Source organism: Penaeus vannamei, chromosome 20 (assembly GCF_042767895.1).
Source record: "Penaeus vannamei isolate JL-2024 chromosome 20, ASM4276789v1, whole genome shotgun sequence".
NCBI lineage: Eukaryota > Metazoa > Arthropoda > Malacostraca > Decapoda > Penaeidae > Penaeus > Penaeus vannamei.
The window spans coordinates 2,844,886-2,854,885 of record NC_091568.1 but is presented as its reverse complement, the minus strand read 5'-3'; the positions used below and the strand labels follow the sequence as shown (position 1 = coordinate 2,854,885).

At 38.7% G+C, this 10,000-nt stretch overlaps 1 protein-coding gene across 21 annotated transcripts in view; it reads right to left on the bottom strand.

Annotated features, from left to right (window-relative positions):
• Positions 1-10,000, bottom strand: part of SLO2 (slowpoke 2) — a 585,082-nt gene that overhangs the window by 103,316 nt on the left and 471,766 nt on the right. The gene's annotated exons all lie outside the window — the stretch shown is intronic.

Sequence of the window (10,000 nt, the reverse complement as noted above, 5' to 3'; positions counted from 1 at the left end):
AAACTGCTCTTTTTATAAACGAACACCTCTTTACTGACTTTATTCCATCCTACAACCAACGAGACAACTGCCACTTAGCATACGACACCGAAGTGGGGGGAGATCCTCATGAAATTACTTATCTGGTTTGCTGGACAGGGTCATGTAATTCCAAACCAGTCAGAAGTAATTTGCTGAAGTAAAGCAATGGGCGAACTTTCAAGGGAATTATTTTAAGCGGTGTCCTGATCTATTAAGAAGGGAAGGACATGTTGAATAAAAGAGTGAAAATGCTACAGGCCGTGAAAAATATACGGGAGTATGTAAATCAGATTCACGTTACTTAATTTTCTTGAATAATCAGTTCCTTGGATTTAGACCCAGAAAAACAGGCCTCGGCATCAGGTATGGCCGACAGACAGACAAAGTGAAAGATAAGGATAGAGATAGATAGATACGAAGTTAGATAAATAGATAAATGAAGAGATAGAGAAAGAGAGATTGAATGAGATCCAGAGTGGGAGAGAGGGAGAGAGATAGAGAAATAGGGAGACATAGAAAAAAGAGAGCGACTGAGGGAGTGGGAGAGAAGGAGTGAGATAGAGAAATAGGGAGACAGAAAAAAGAGAGCGACTGTGGGAGTGGGAGAGTAAGGAGAGAGATAGAGAAATAGGGAGACAGATAGAAAAAAGAGAGCGACTGAGGGACTGGGAGAGTAAGGAGAGACATAGAGAAATAGGAAAACAGACAGAAAAAAAAGAGAGCGACTGAGGGGCTGGGAGAGAAGTAGAGACATAAATAGGAAAACAGACAGAAAAAAAGGAGAGCGAGTGAGGGAGTGGGAGAGAATGAGAGACATAGAGAAATAGGAAAACAGACAGAAAAAAAAGAGAGCGACTGAGGGAGTGGGAGAGTAAGGAGAGACATAGAGAAATAGGAAAACAGACAGAAAAAAAAGAGAGCGACTGAGGGAGCGGGAGAGTAAGGAGAGACATAGAGAAATAAGAAAACAGACAGAAAAAAGGAGAGCGAGTGAGGGAGAAAGAAAAAAGAGAGACGCAACACAACGTGAAGCCAGCGTGGGGTTCACAACGACCCCACGCGACAGAGGCGAACAAGACCTTGGTACTCCCGACCCTGACGACACCGACGGAATGCAATAAGAAAAGCGTTATCGGTTTGTTCATAGAGAAGGTCGTCCTCTCGCTCATAGCCTCAGGAACTCGCATCTCTTGCAAAAAAAAAACCTTTATTAAGAGTCAGATATACGAATTGTTTGTTCTTGTGCATTCTGTTTCTTTGTAATTGCCAACTTTTACGTTTTATTATCATTTCTATTATTATTATCGTTATATTTTTAATAGTTATACTCTACTAGTGGAGGGAATTGCAGCATTAAATGTATGGATTTGTTAAATTTCTTTTGGTTCTGTGTAGTGCTTTTATTAGAGGGAGAAAAAGAGAAAATAAGATAAAGGAGAGAGAGATAGAGAGAAGGGGAGAAACAGGGAGCGTTTCTGCGAGTGAATGAATGGCAGTGACTGAATAAATGAATGAAGGAGAGAGCAGCGAAGAGAAAATAAAATAAAAGAAAATTTAATAACATAAAAGAAGAAAAGGAGAGATGGGAAGAGAAGAGAAAAGAAGAGAAAAAGTGAGAAAAGAAGAGGAAAAGTGAGACATGAAGAGAAAAAGTGAGAAAAGAAGAGAAAAATGGAGAAAAGAAGAGAAAAAAGTGAGAAAGGAAGAGAAAAAGGAAGAAAGAGAAAAAAAATGAGAAAGTAGAGATCTGTCTGGGACAACAACTACCTCACTCTCACTCATTGTTCCACCTAGAGGCTCGGGAACCACATTCTACAGGAGGAAATCATCAGTTTTTCAAACTACTAATTGGATTGGGCTTTTTCCCTCATGGGTACATGGTCGAAAAGAGTAGGCTTTGGTAAAGAAGAAGAGGAGGAGGAAGAGGAAGAAGAGGAGAAAGAGGGGGAGGAAGAGGAAGAGGGGTAGGAAGAGGAAGAAGGAGAGGAAGAGGAAGGAGGAAGAGGAAGAAGGGGAGGAAGAGGAAGGAGGGTAGGAAGAGGAAGACGAAGAGGGGGAGGAAGAGGAAGAAGGGGAGGAAGAGGAAGAAGGAGAGGAAGAGGAAGAAGGGGAGGAAGAGGAAGACGAAGAAGGGGAGGAAGAATAGGAAGGAGGGGAGGAAGAAGGGGAGGAAGAGGAAGAAGGAGAGGAAGAGGAAGGAGGGGAGGAAGAGGGGGAGGAAGAGGAAGAAGGGGAGGAAGAGGAAGAGGGGGGAGGAAGAGGAAGGAGGGGAGGAAGAGGAAGAAGGGGAGGAAGAATAGGAAGAGGAAGAGGGGGAGGAAGAGGAAGAAGGGGAGGAAGAGGAAGGAGGGAGGAAGAGGAAGACGAAGAGGGGGAGGAAGAGGAAGAAGGGGAAGAAGAGGAAGAAGGAGAGGAAGAGTAGAGGGGGAGGAAGAAGGAGAGGAAGAGTAGAGGGGGAGGAAGAAGGAGAGGAAGAGGGGGAGCAAGAGGAGGAAGACGAAGAGGGGGAGGAAGAGGAAGAAGGGGAGGAAGAGGAAGGAGGGGAGGAAGAGGAAGAAGGGGAGGAAGAGGAAGAAGATGAATAGGAAGAAGGAGAAAGGAAGAAGAGTAGGAAAAAAGAAGAACAAGAAAAGGAAGAGAAGGAAAAAGAAAAAAGAAAAACAATACATTAAGAATGCTGCATATTTGGTGTTAAAAATAATAAAAATTCAAAAGATACTGAATTATGGGTAAAAAAATACTTTTAACGTATTAGGAATCTCGAGGAAAAATCATCCTAAATTAGAAGAGAAAGAGAGAGAAAGAGAGAGAGAGAGAGAGAGAGAGAGAGAGAGAGAGAGAGAGAGAGAGAGAGAGACAGAGACAGAGAGAGAGAGAGAGAGAGAGAGAGAGAGAGAGAGAAGAGAGAGAGAGAGAGAGAGAGAGAGAGAGAAAGAGAGAGAGAGAGAAAGAGAGAGAGAGAGAGAGAGAGAGAGAGAGAGAGAGAGAGAGAGAGAGAGAGAGAGAAAGAGAGAGAAAGAGAAAGAGAGAGAGAGAGAGAGAGAAAGAGAGAGAGAAAGAGAAAGAGAAAGAGAAAGGGAAAGAGAAAGAGAAAGAGAAAGAGAAAGAGAAAGAGAAAGAGAAAGAGAAAGAGAAAGAGAAAGAGAAAGAGAAAGAGAGAGAGACAACGTAAAATATTAACGTAATTCCACTCGGCCAATCTTGCGTCCTCGATATCAAAGACTTCTCTTGCATACGTCCGTTATAGCGAAGACTAGGTTGCCAATTACCCTTAGAAAATTCATAAAATCGATAAGCTACAGACACCGTAGGCGGGGCTTTTGATGCCATACATAGCCTTTTGTCTGTAGCTTTAAAGAACGTTTGACGCAAGTGTTTTTTTTTTTTTTTTTTGTTAAAGGGATTGTAGGGTAGAAACGCAATTTGGTTTATGCTTGCGAAGACATCATTGCGAGAACGTTGCGAAAATAGTTCATCTAAATAGAGATTGGATTTTAGTTTGTAGAAAGTATGGTAAATTCAACCCTCTTGACATTAGGATTTATATGTATCTGAAGAAGAATTGTGCATTCTGTTTCTTTGTAATTACCAACTTTTACGTTTTATTATCATTTCTATTACTATTATCGCTACATTTTTAATAGACAGTTATACTCTACTAGTGGAGGGAATTGCAGCATTAAATGTATGAATTTGTTAAATTTCTTTTGGTGTTGTGTAGTGCTTTTATTGGAGGGAGAAAAAAGAGAAAATAAGATAAAGAGGGAGAGAGATAGAGAGAGAGAGAGAGAGAAGGGGATTTATGCACTCTCCACATCTATGCACGACATCGTATACCTTTCCTTAGCAATTTGATCAAGTGATAGGAGAGGCAAAAGAGACAACTTCATTTCCATGCATTTGTGCCGTCGCGTTCCCGGCATCCACAGGCGGAGGTCCCCGTGGGAGGCGCATTACGGAGAAATAACGTGGTTAAGGACGAGCTTTCGAAGGCTGGGGGAAAGGGGGTTAGTCGAGGTTCAGGGGAGGCTTCACTTTGATATATTTATATAAATTTATATACTTTTTTTCAGGGGGGGGGTGAGTGTCTGCGATGAAAGAACAAAAAAATATACGTAAATAAACACATTTAGTGACGTACGAAACATGCACAAACGCGCATACATACACAGACACACACACACATACACACACACGCACACACAATCGGGCACCAGTGACATCCACGAGAGTATTCGGCCAATTCCAGAGTCAACAGTTTGGGCCAAAAGAGCAGCGATCCCTCGGCAGCGCCACAATGGCCGCCAGACACTCCCCTGCCAGGCGCGCGATTCCTCCTACGCCGCTTCCTTCGATGCTTTTACTCCGCATCTTTCCACAGACGAATCTCCGCCCAAGGTCTATATAAGTACTCCGCCGTTCCGAGACGCGATCTCAGCGGCGGGAAGCGAGGCAGAAACGGCCTTTTGGAGATCGGAGGCTGGATCGTCCTCGCCGGATCTCCCATGCGGGGATTCCGTGTTTACGCGCACACACGCCCATGCACACACACACACATACGCACACACACATAAATATATGTATAAATGAATATATAAATATGTATGTACATATATATATATATATACATATATAAATAATATATATATATACATATATATATATATATATATATATATATATGTATATATATACATATATATATATATATATATATATATATATATATATATATATATATATACACATACACATACATGTGTGTGTATATATATACATATATCAAATATGTGTGTCTAAGTGTAAACAGAGAGAGGGCGTGGTATGTGCACTTCCTACACGAGACGATATTGCTATTTATGTATATGATCACAGCATATATGAATAATTCCATGCATCCTTAACAGCATCCTCTTTCGGCCGAGAAAATTTTTTACGCCCGTATTCCTCGGACTCCCTCAGTTCCGGTTGTCTGTAAAACCATTTTTTCTTCCACCCTGCACCTTCGTAAAACATTTAGGTAAAAAAAAAAAAAATAGAAAGAAAAAGAATATAACCTTCCCGGGACATGAAATTGGGGAGTAAATTTTGATTCCGGGAGGTGATAGCCGCGGGACAAAGAAAAAGGCGGGAAAATGTATGAGCGAGAAGGCATTCTTAAGGGAACAGCTCATACACGGCCAAGATATATTTCGAAAGAAGCGCCATCGGAAAGTGCATATGGGAGGCAGCAGGAGTTAATAAATCAAGCTAATGTGTAGCGACAATTATTGTTTATGGAAAGACCATACGTATAAAAGAAAGGCGAGAGGGGAACTCAGAGGGACCATTCGTATAAAAGACGTGGGGGGGGGGGGGGCGGGAAGGGATCATTCGCATAAAAGAAAGAAAATGGGGATTGGACAAGAGATGAAGCGCATATCAAAATGGAAATCTGCGGATGCTATCTTAGTGTGTGCTTCTGCATGGCTTCCATAAATCTAGATATAATCTATGTTTAGTACGATGTCATAGAGTTACAAGTATGCTCGAAACTTTTGTTTGCATACATATATGTATATATATATATATATATGTTCGTGTATTTGTGTGTGTGTGTGTGTGTGTGTGTGTGTGTGTGTGTGTGTGTGTGTGTGTGTGTGTGTGTGTGTGTGTGTGTGTGTGTGTGTGTGTGTGTGTGTGAGTGTGTGTGTGTGTATAAACTTATATATATGTATATATATGGATATATATATATATATATATATATATATATATATATATATATATATATATATATATATATATATATATATGTGTGTGTGTGTGTGTGTGTGTGTGTGTGTGTGTGTGTATACATATACATATGTATATATGTAATATATAGAGAGTGATGTGTATATATATATGTGTGTGTGTGTGTGTGTGTGTGTGTGTGTATAAACATATATATATATATATATATATATATGTATATATGTACACACACACACTATCTATCTATCTATCTATATATACACACACACACACACACACACACACACACACACACACACACCAAGACCGCGCCACCAAAGGCCAAGGCCGATCCGAATGCACGAATGCATGACAGATCGAAGTCCGCCGAATGTGGTCCACCGGATACTATATTATTGAACGGTGCTACGAGTTACATTGGTCACTGGTCGAGGTCGAAGGCAGCTGTTTTGGACGGAATCGCCAAGGACACGGACCAAAATAGAGGCACGGGTGTATCCTAATTTAGATGCTTAGGAGTTTTCTGGTGTTTCCTAAATTAGATACGTAGTTTTCTGGTGTTTCCTATGTGGGAGTGAAGCTTGAAATGTAATTAAGGGCCATTTCATTTACAATGATTTATGTATTACTTGCATTTGCGTTGGTATTACTATTGTGGTCACAGTGAAAAAGATGACACTGATTTGTGTTTGACAAGCAATGGTATAAAAATGTTTTAAAAACAATAAAAAATCAACATAGAGCACATTCTGGAAAACACTGATCATATCTTTGTTTGATCAGAATATTAACCTTTGTTTGATCAAAATATCAATCCGCAATATTTTTTATTGTAAAATATGAGCTTGAGCGAGAAAGTCCGTACTTATGAGACAATCATTCTGCTTCTAGTAATCAAAGATAATACTCTATATATATTCAAGGTACGAAGCAGACTTGGAAAATATGGCATAAACCACCAAATATGAAACATCTGCGTTCATTAAGTAGCAAGAAGTTGGCATTGAAGGCAGTCTGAGTGTATGCAAAGTATGGAAAAGCAAAACTCCGATTCTGATTAAAATGCAAGATAGTTTGCAGGGATTTACGGGGGAACTGAGATGAAAATGAGAAATACGCTTTGCTGCCGAAATTGTGATTGCCTCTCCATACAAAAAGGAAGATAAAAAGGGAGAGGGAGAGTCCGTTAAAAACTGAGAGGGGAATATTCGGATTTTTCGATGATATTCACGTCAAGAAGGGCGTTCCTTTTCGAAGATTAAGACGTGAGGTCATGTCATTGGGAGGATGCATCGCGGTAATACTTCACTAGGATATAAATGACTATCGAACCGTTTTTTTGTTTTGTTCTGCTTAGGCGTTTAAGTAACTGCATGATAGAAAACAACAACAATATGAAGTGATTATTCGTGCTAGTCTACCCTTTAAGTGGAATAAAATGCCTGTTGATGTGCCAGACTGTATCTCACATTGAACGACTTCGAGGAATGCTAACTCTTGTAAATTTTGCAATTAGCGGAAACTGCGATAAACCTTTCTCAATAAGAGTAATTGGGCTGCAGCTGAGCACCAGGACCTGATGGAATGAACAACAAAGATCCGAATAAAGAAGTATAGAAAAGAAAAGAAAAGAAAAAAACAAACAAACAAAAAAATGGACTTCGTATTAGCTCATTAATATGTTTATATTTGTAAACAACGAAGATATATGAGAAATTATTTGAGGCAGTTTACATTGTTTAAGATCTGTACCTAAGTGCTTAGAAGAAACTTAGGGAATTTGAAATTTTAGAGCCCACATTTCTGAACTGGGCATTCTCCTGATCAAGCAATTAGTCTATGTACTGTACAGGCATCGTGTACTAATCAAGGGGTATGGCATTGTGTACATATTGATCAAGTACTGCGTGGTGCTCAGTATGCGCAGTCTGTATCCCCTTTTCAATAAATTTAGTTTGTGTATTTTGAGAACAATGAAAATGTGACATATATATTCTGTCATCAATATATTCATATATTTCTGTTGATAAAAAACATTTATGAATGAAAACGTGACTCAGACACCCAATTTGCATGTCTCTGGACCAACATATATAAGATATGAATTCTTAAGTGTCTTACGAGAGCCAGAGAGAGATAATTTAGAGAGAGAGAGAGAGAGAGAGAGAGAGAGAGAGAGAGAGAGAGAGAGAGAGAGAGAGAGAGAGAGAGAGAGAGAGAGAGAGAGAGAGATATATACATATATATATATATACATATAGAGAGAGAGAGAGAGAGAGAGAGAGAGAGAGAGAGAGAGAGAGAGAGATATATATATATATATATATATATATATATATATATATATACATATAATCTTTTATATATATATATATATAAAGAGAGGGACGTGTGGAGAGAGAGAGAGAGAGAGAGAGAGAGAGAGAGAGAGAGAGAGAGAGAGAGAGAGAGAGAGAGAGGCGAGAGAGAGAGAGAGAGAGAGAGAGACGTGGAGTGAGAGAGAGAGAGAGACGTGGAGTGAGAGAGAGAGAGAGAGACGTGGAGTGAGAGAGAGAGAGAGAGACGTGGAGTGAGAGAGAGAGATGTGGAGTGAGAGAGAGAGAGATGTGGAGTGAGAGAGAGAGAGAGAGAGAGAGAGAGAGAGAGAGAGAGAGAAGAGAGAGACAGCGAAGCGAGAGAGAGCGAAGCGAGAGAGAGCGAGAGGGAAACGAGAGATATATATATATATATATATATATATATACACTTTATATATATATATACACTTTTTATATATATATATATATCTTTTATATATATATATATATATATATATATAAATATATATTTTTATATATATATATATATATATATATATATATATATATATATATATATATATATATATATATATATATATATATATATATATATATATATATATATTTATCTTTATATATATAAGTTTTATATATATATTTATATGTGTTTATATATATATATAGAGAGAGAGAGAGGCGAGAGAGAGAGAGAGAGAGAGAGAGAGAGAGAGAGAGAGAGAGAGAGAGAGAGAGAGAGAGAGAGAGAGAGAGACAGACAGACAGACAGACAGACAGACAGAGAGAGAGAGAGAGAGAGAGAGAGAGAGAGAGAGAGAGAGAGAGAGAGAGAGAGAGAGAGAGAGAGATAGACAGATAGAGAGTAACCGAATCGATAAAAGCAACAAAGTGACCTGAATAAACCATAACAGAACTCGACAATTCACTGATCAAAATGAGATAACAATGTTTACTTCATCCATACTGTGTAAAACCAGTGCCAATATACACTTTAATAGAAGGAAAGAAAGAGTAAAAACGTATACACCGATGAAGGAAGAGATAAAGAACAGTAATGAAGATGGGTAAGTGATAACATCAATGACGCAATGAACCAGACGAGATAAGACAAGGTGATAAGGGACATTGTGATAATTAGAACATTTGATGCACGGCGAACAAAGAGCAACGAACAGAGGGCAATTTGCAACGAAAAGGGAAAAATGGCTTTTGCATATCAATAACTTTCATGTTGCGAACAACGCCAAATAACTTACATGATGAACAGTTATGCTTTGTCAAGTGTATAATGTACACGAGAAGGAGATAGAGAAGAAGGAGAAGATGAAGGAGACGAATAAATGTAAGAATAATAAGGAGAAGACGAAGATGGAAGAAATGGAAAACGAGAAGAATAAGATTAAGGAGACGAAATAGATGAAGAGAATGATAAAAAAAACAACGATAATGGAATATATCGAGATAAAGAATGTCTGAAGACACTTGCTAGCAAAGGGTGCATGAAATCCTCGTGAAAAAATGACAGGGGTTGCATGTGAGCTTCCTTTTGTTGCAACGATAAGGCAATGTTCCCTGGGGTGGCAATGTAGTGTATGAAAAAGGGTTTTCTTATCATCACTATCATTATCATTATCGTTGTCGTCATCACTAGCATGATCATTATCATAATCCTCATAATCATCATCATAGGGAAAAGGAAAAATGTGAAGGAAATGAGAAGAAAAAGAAATAAAGAGGAAATAAAGGGTAGAATAAAAAAAACGAAATAAAAAAAAACTCACATAAGAAAAAGAAATAAAGAGGTAATAAAAGGTAGAAAAAAAACGAAATAAAAAGACCTCACATATGAAATTCTTTTGATAAGATTACGTTCATGAAAGAGAGAAGGAGGCGAGAGGTGAAGTAATTTTTCTACGTAAGAGAGA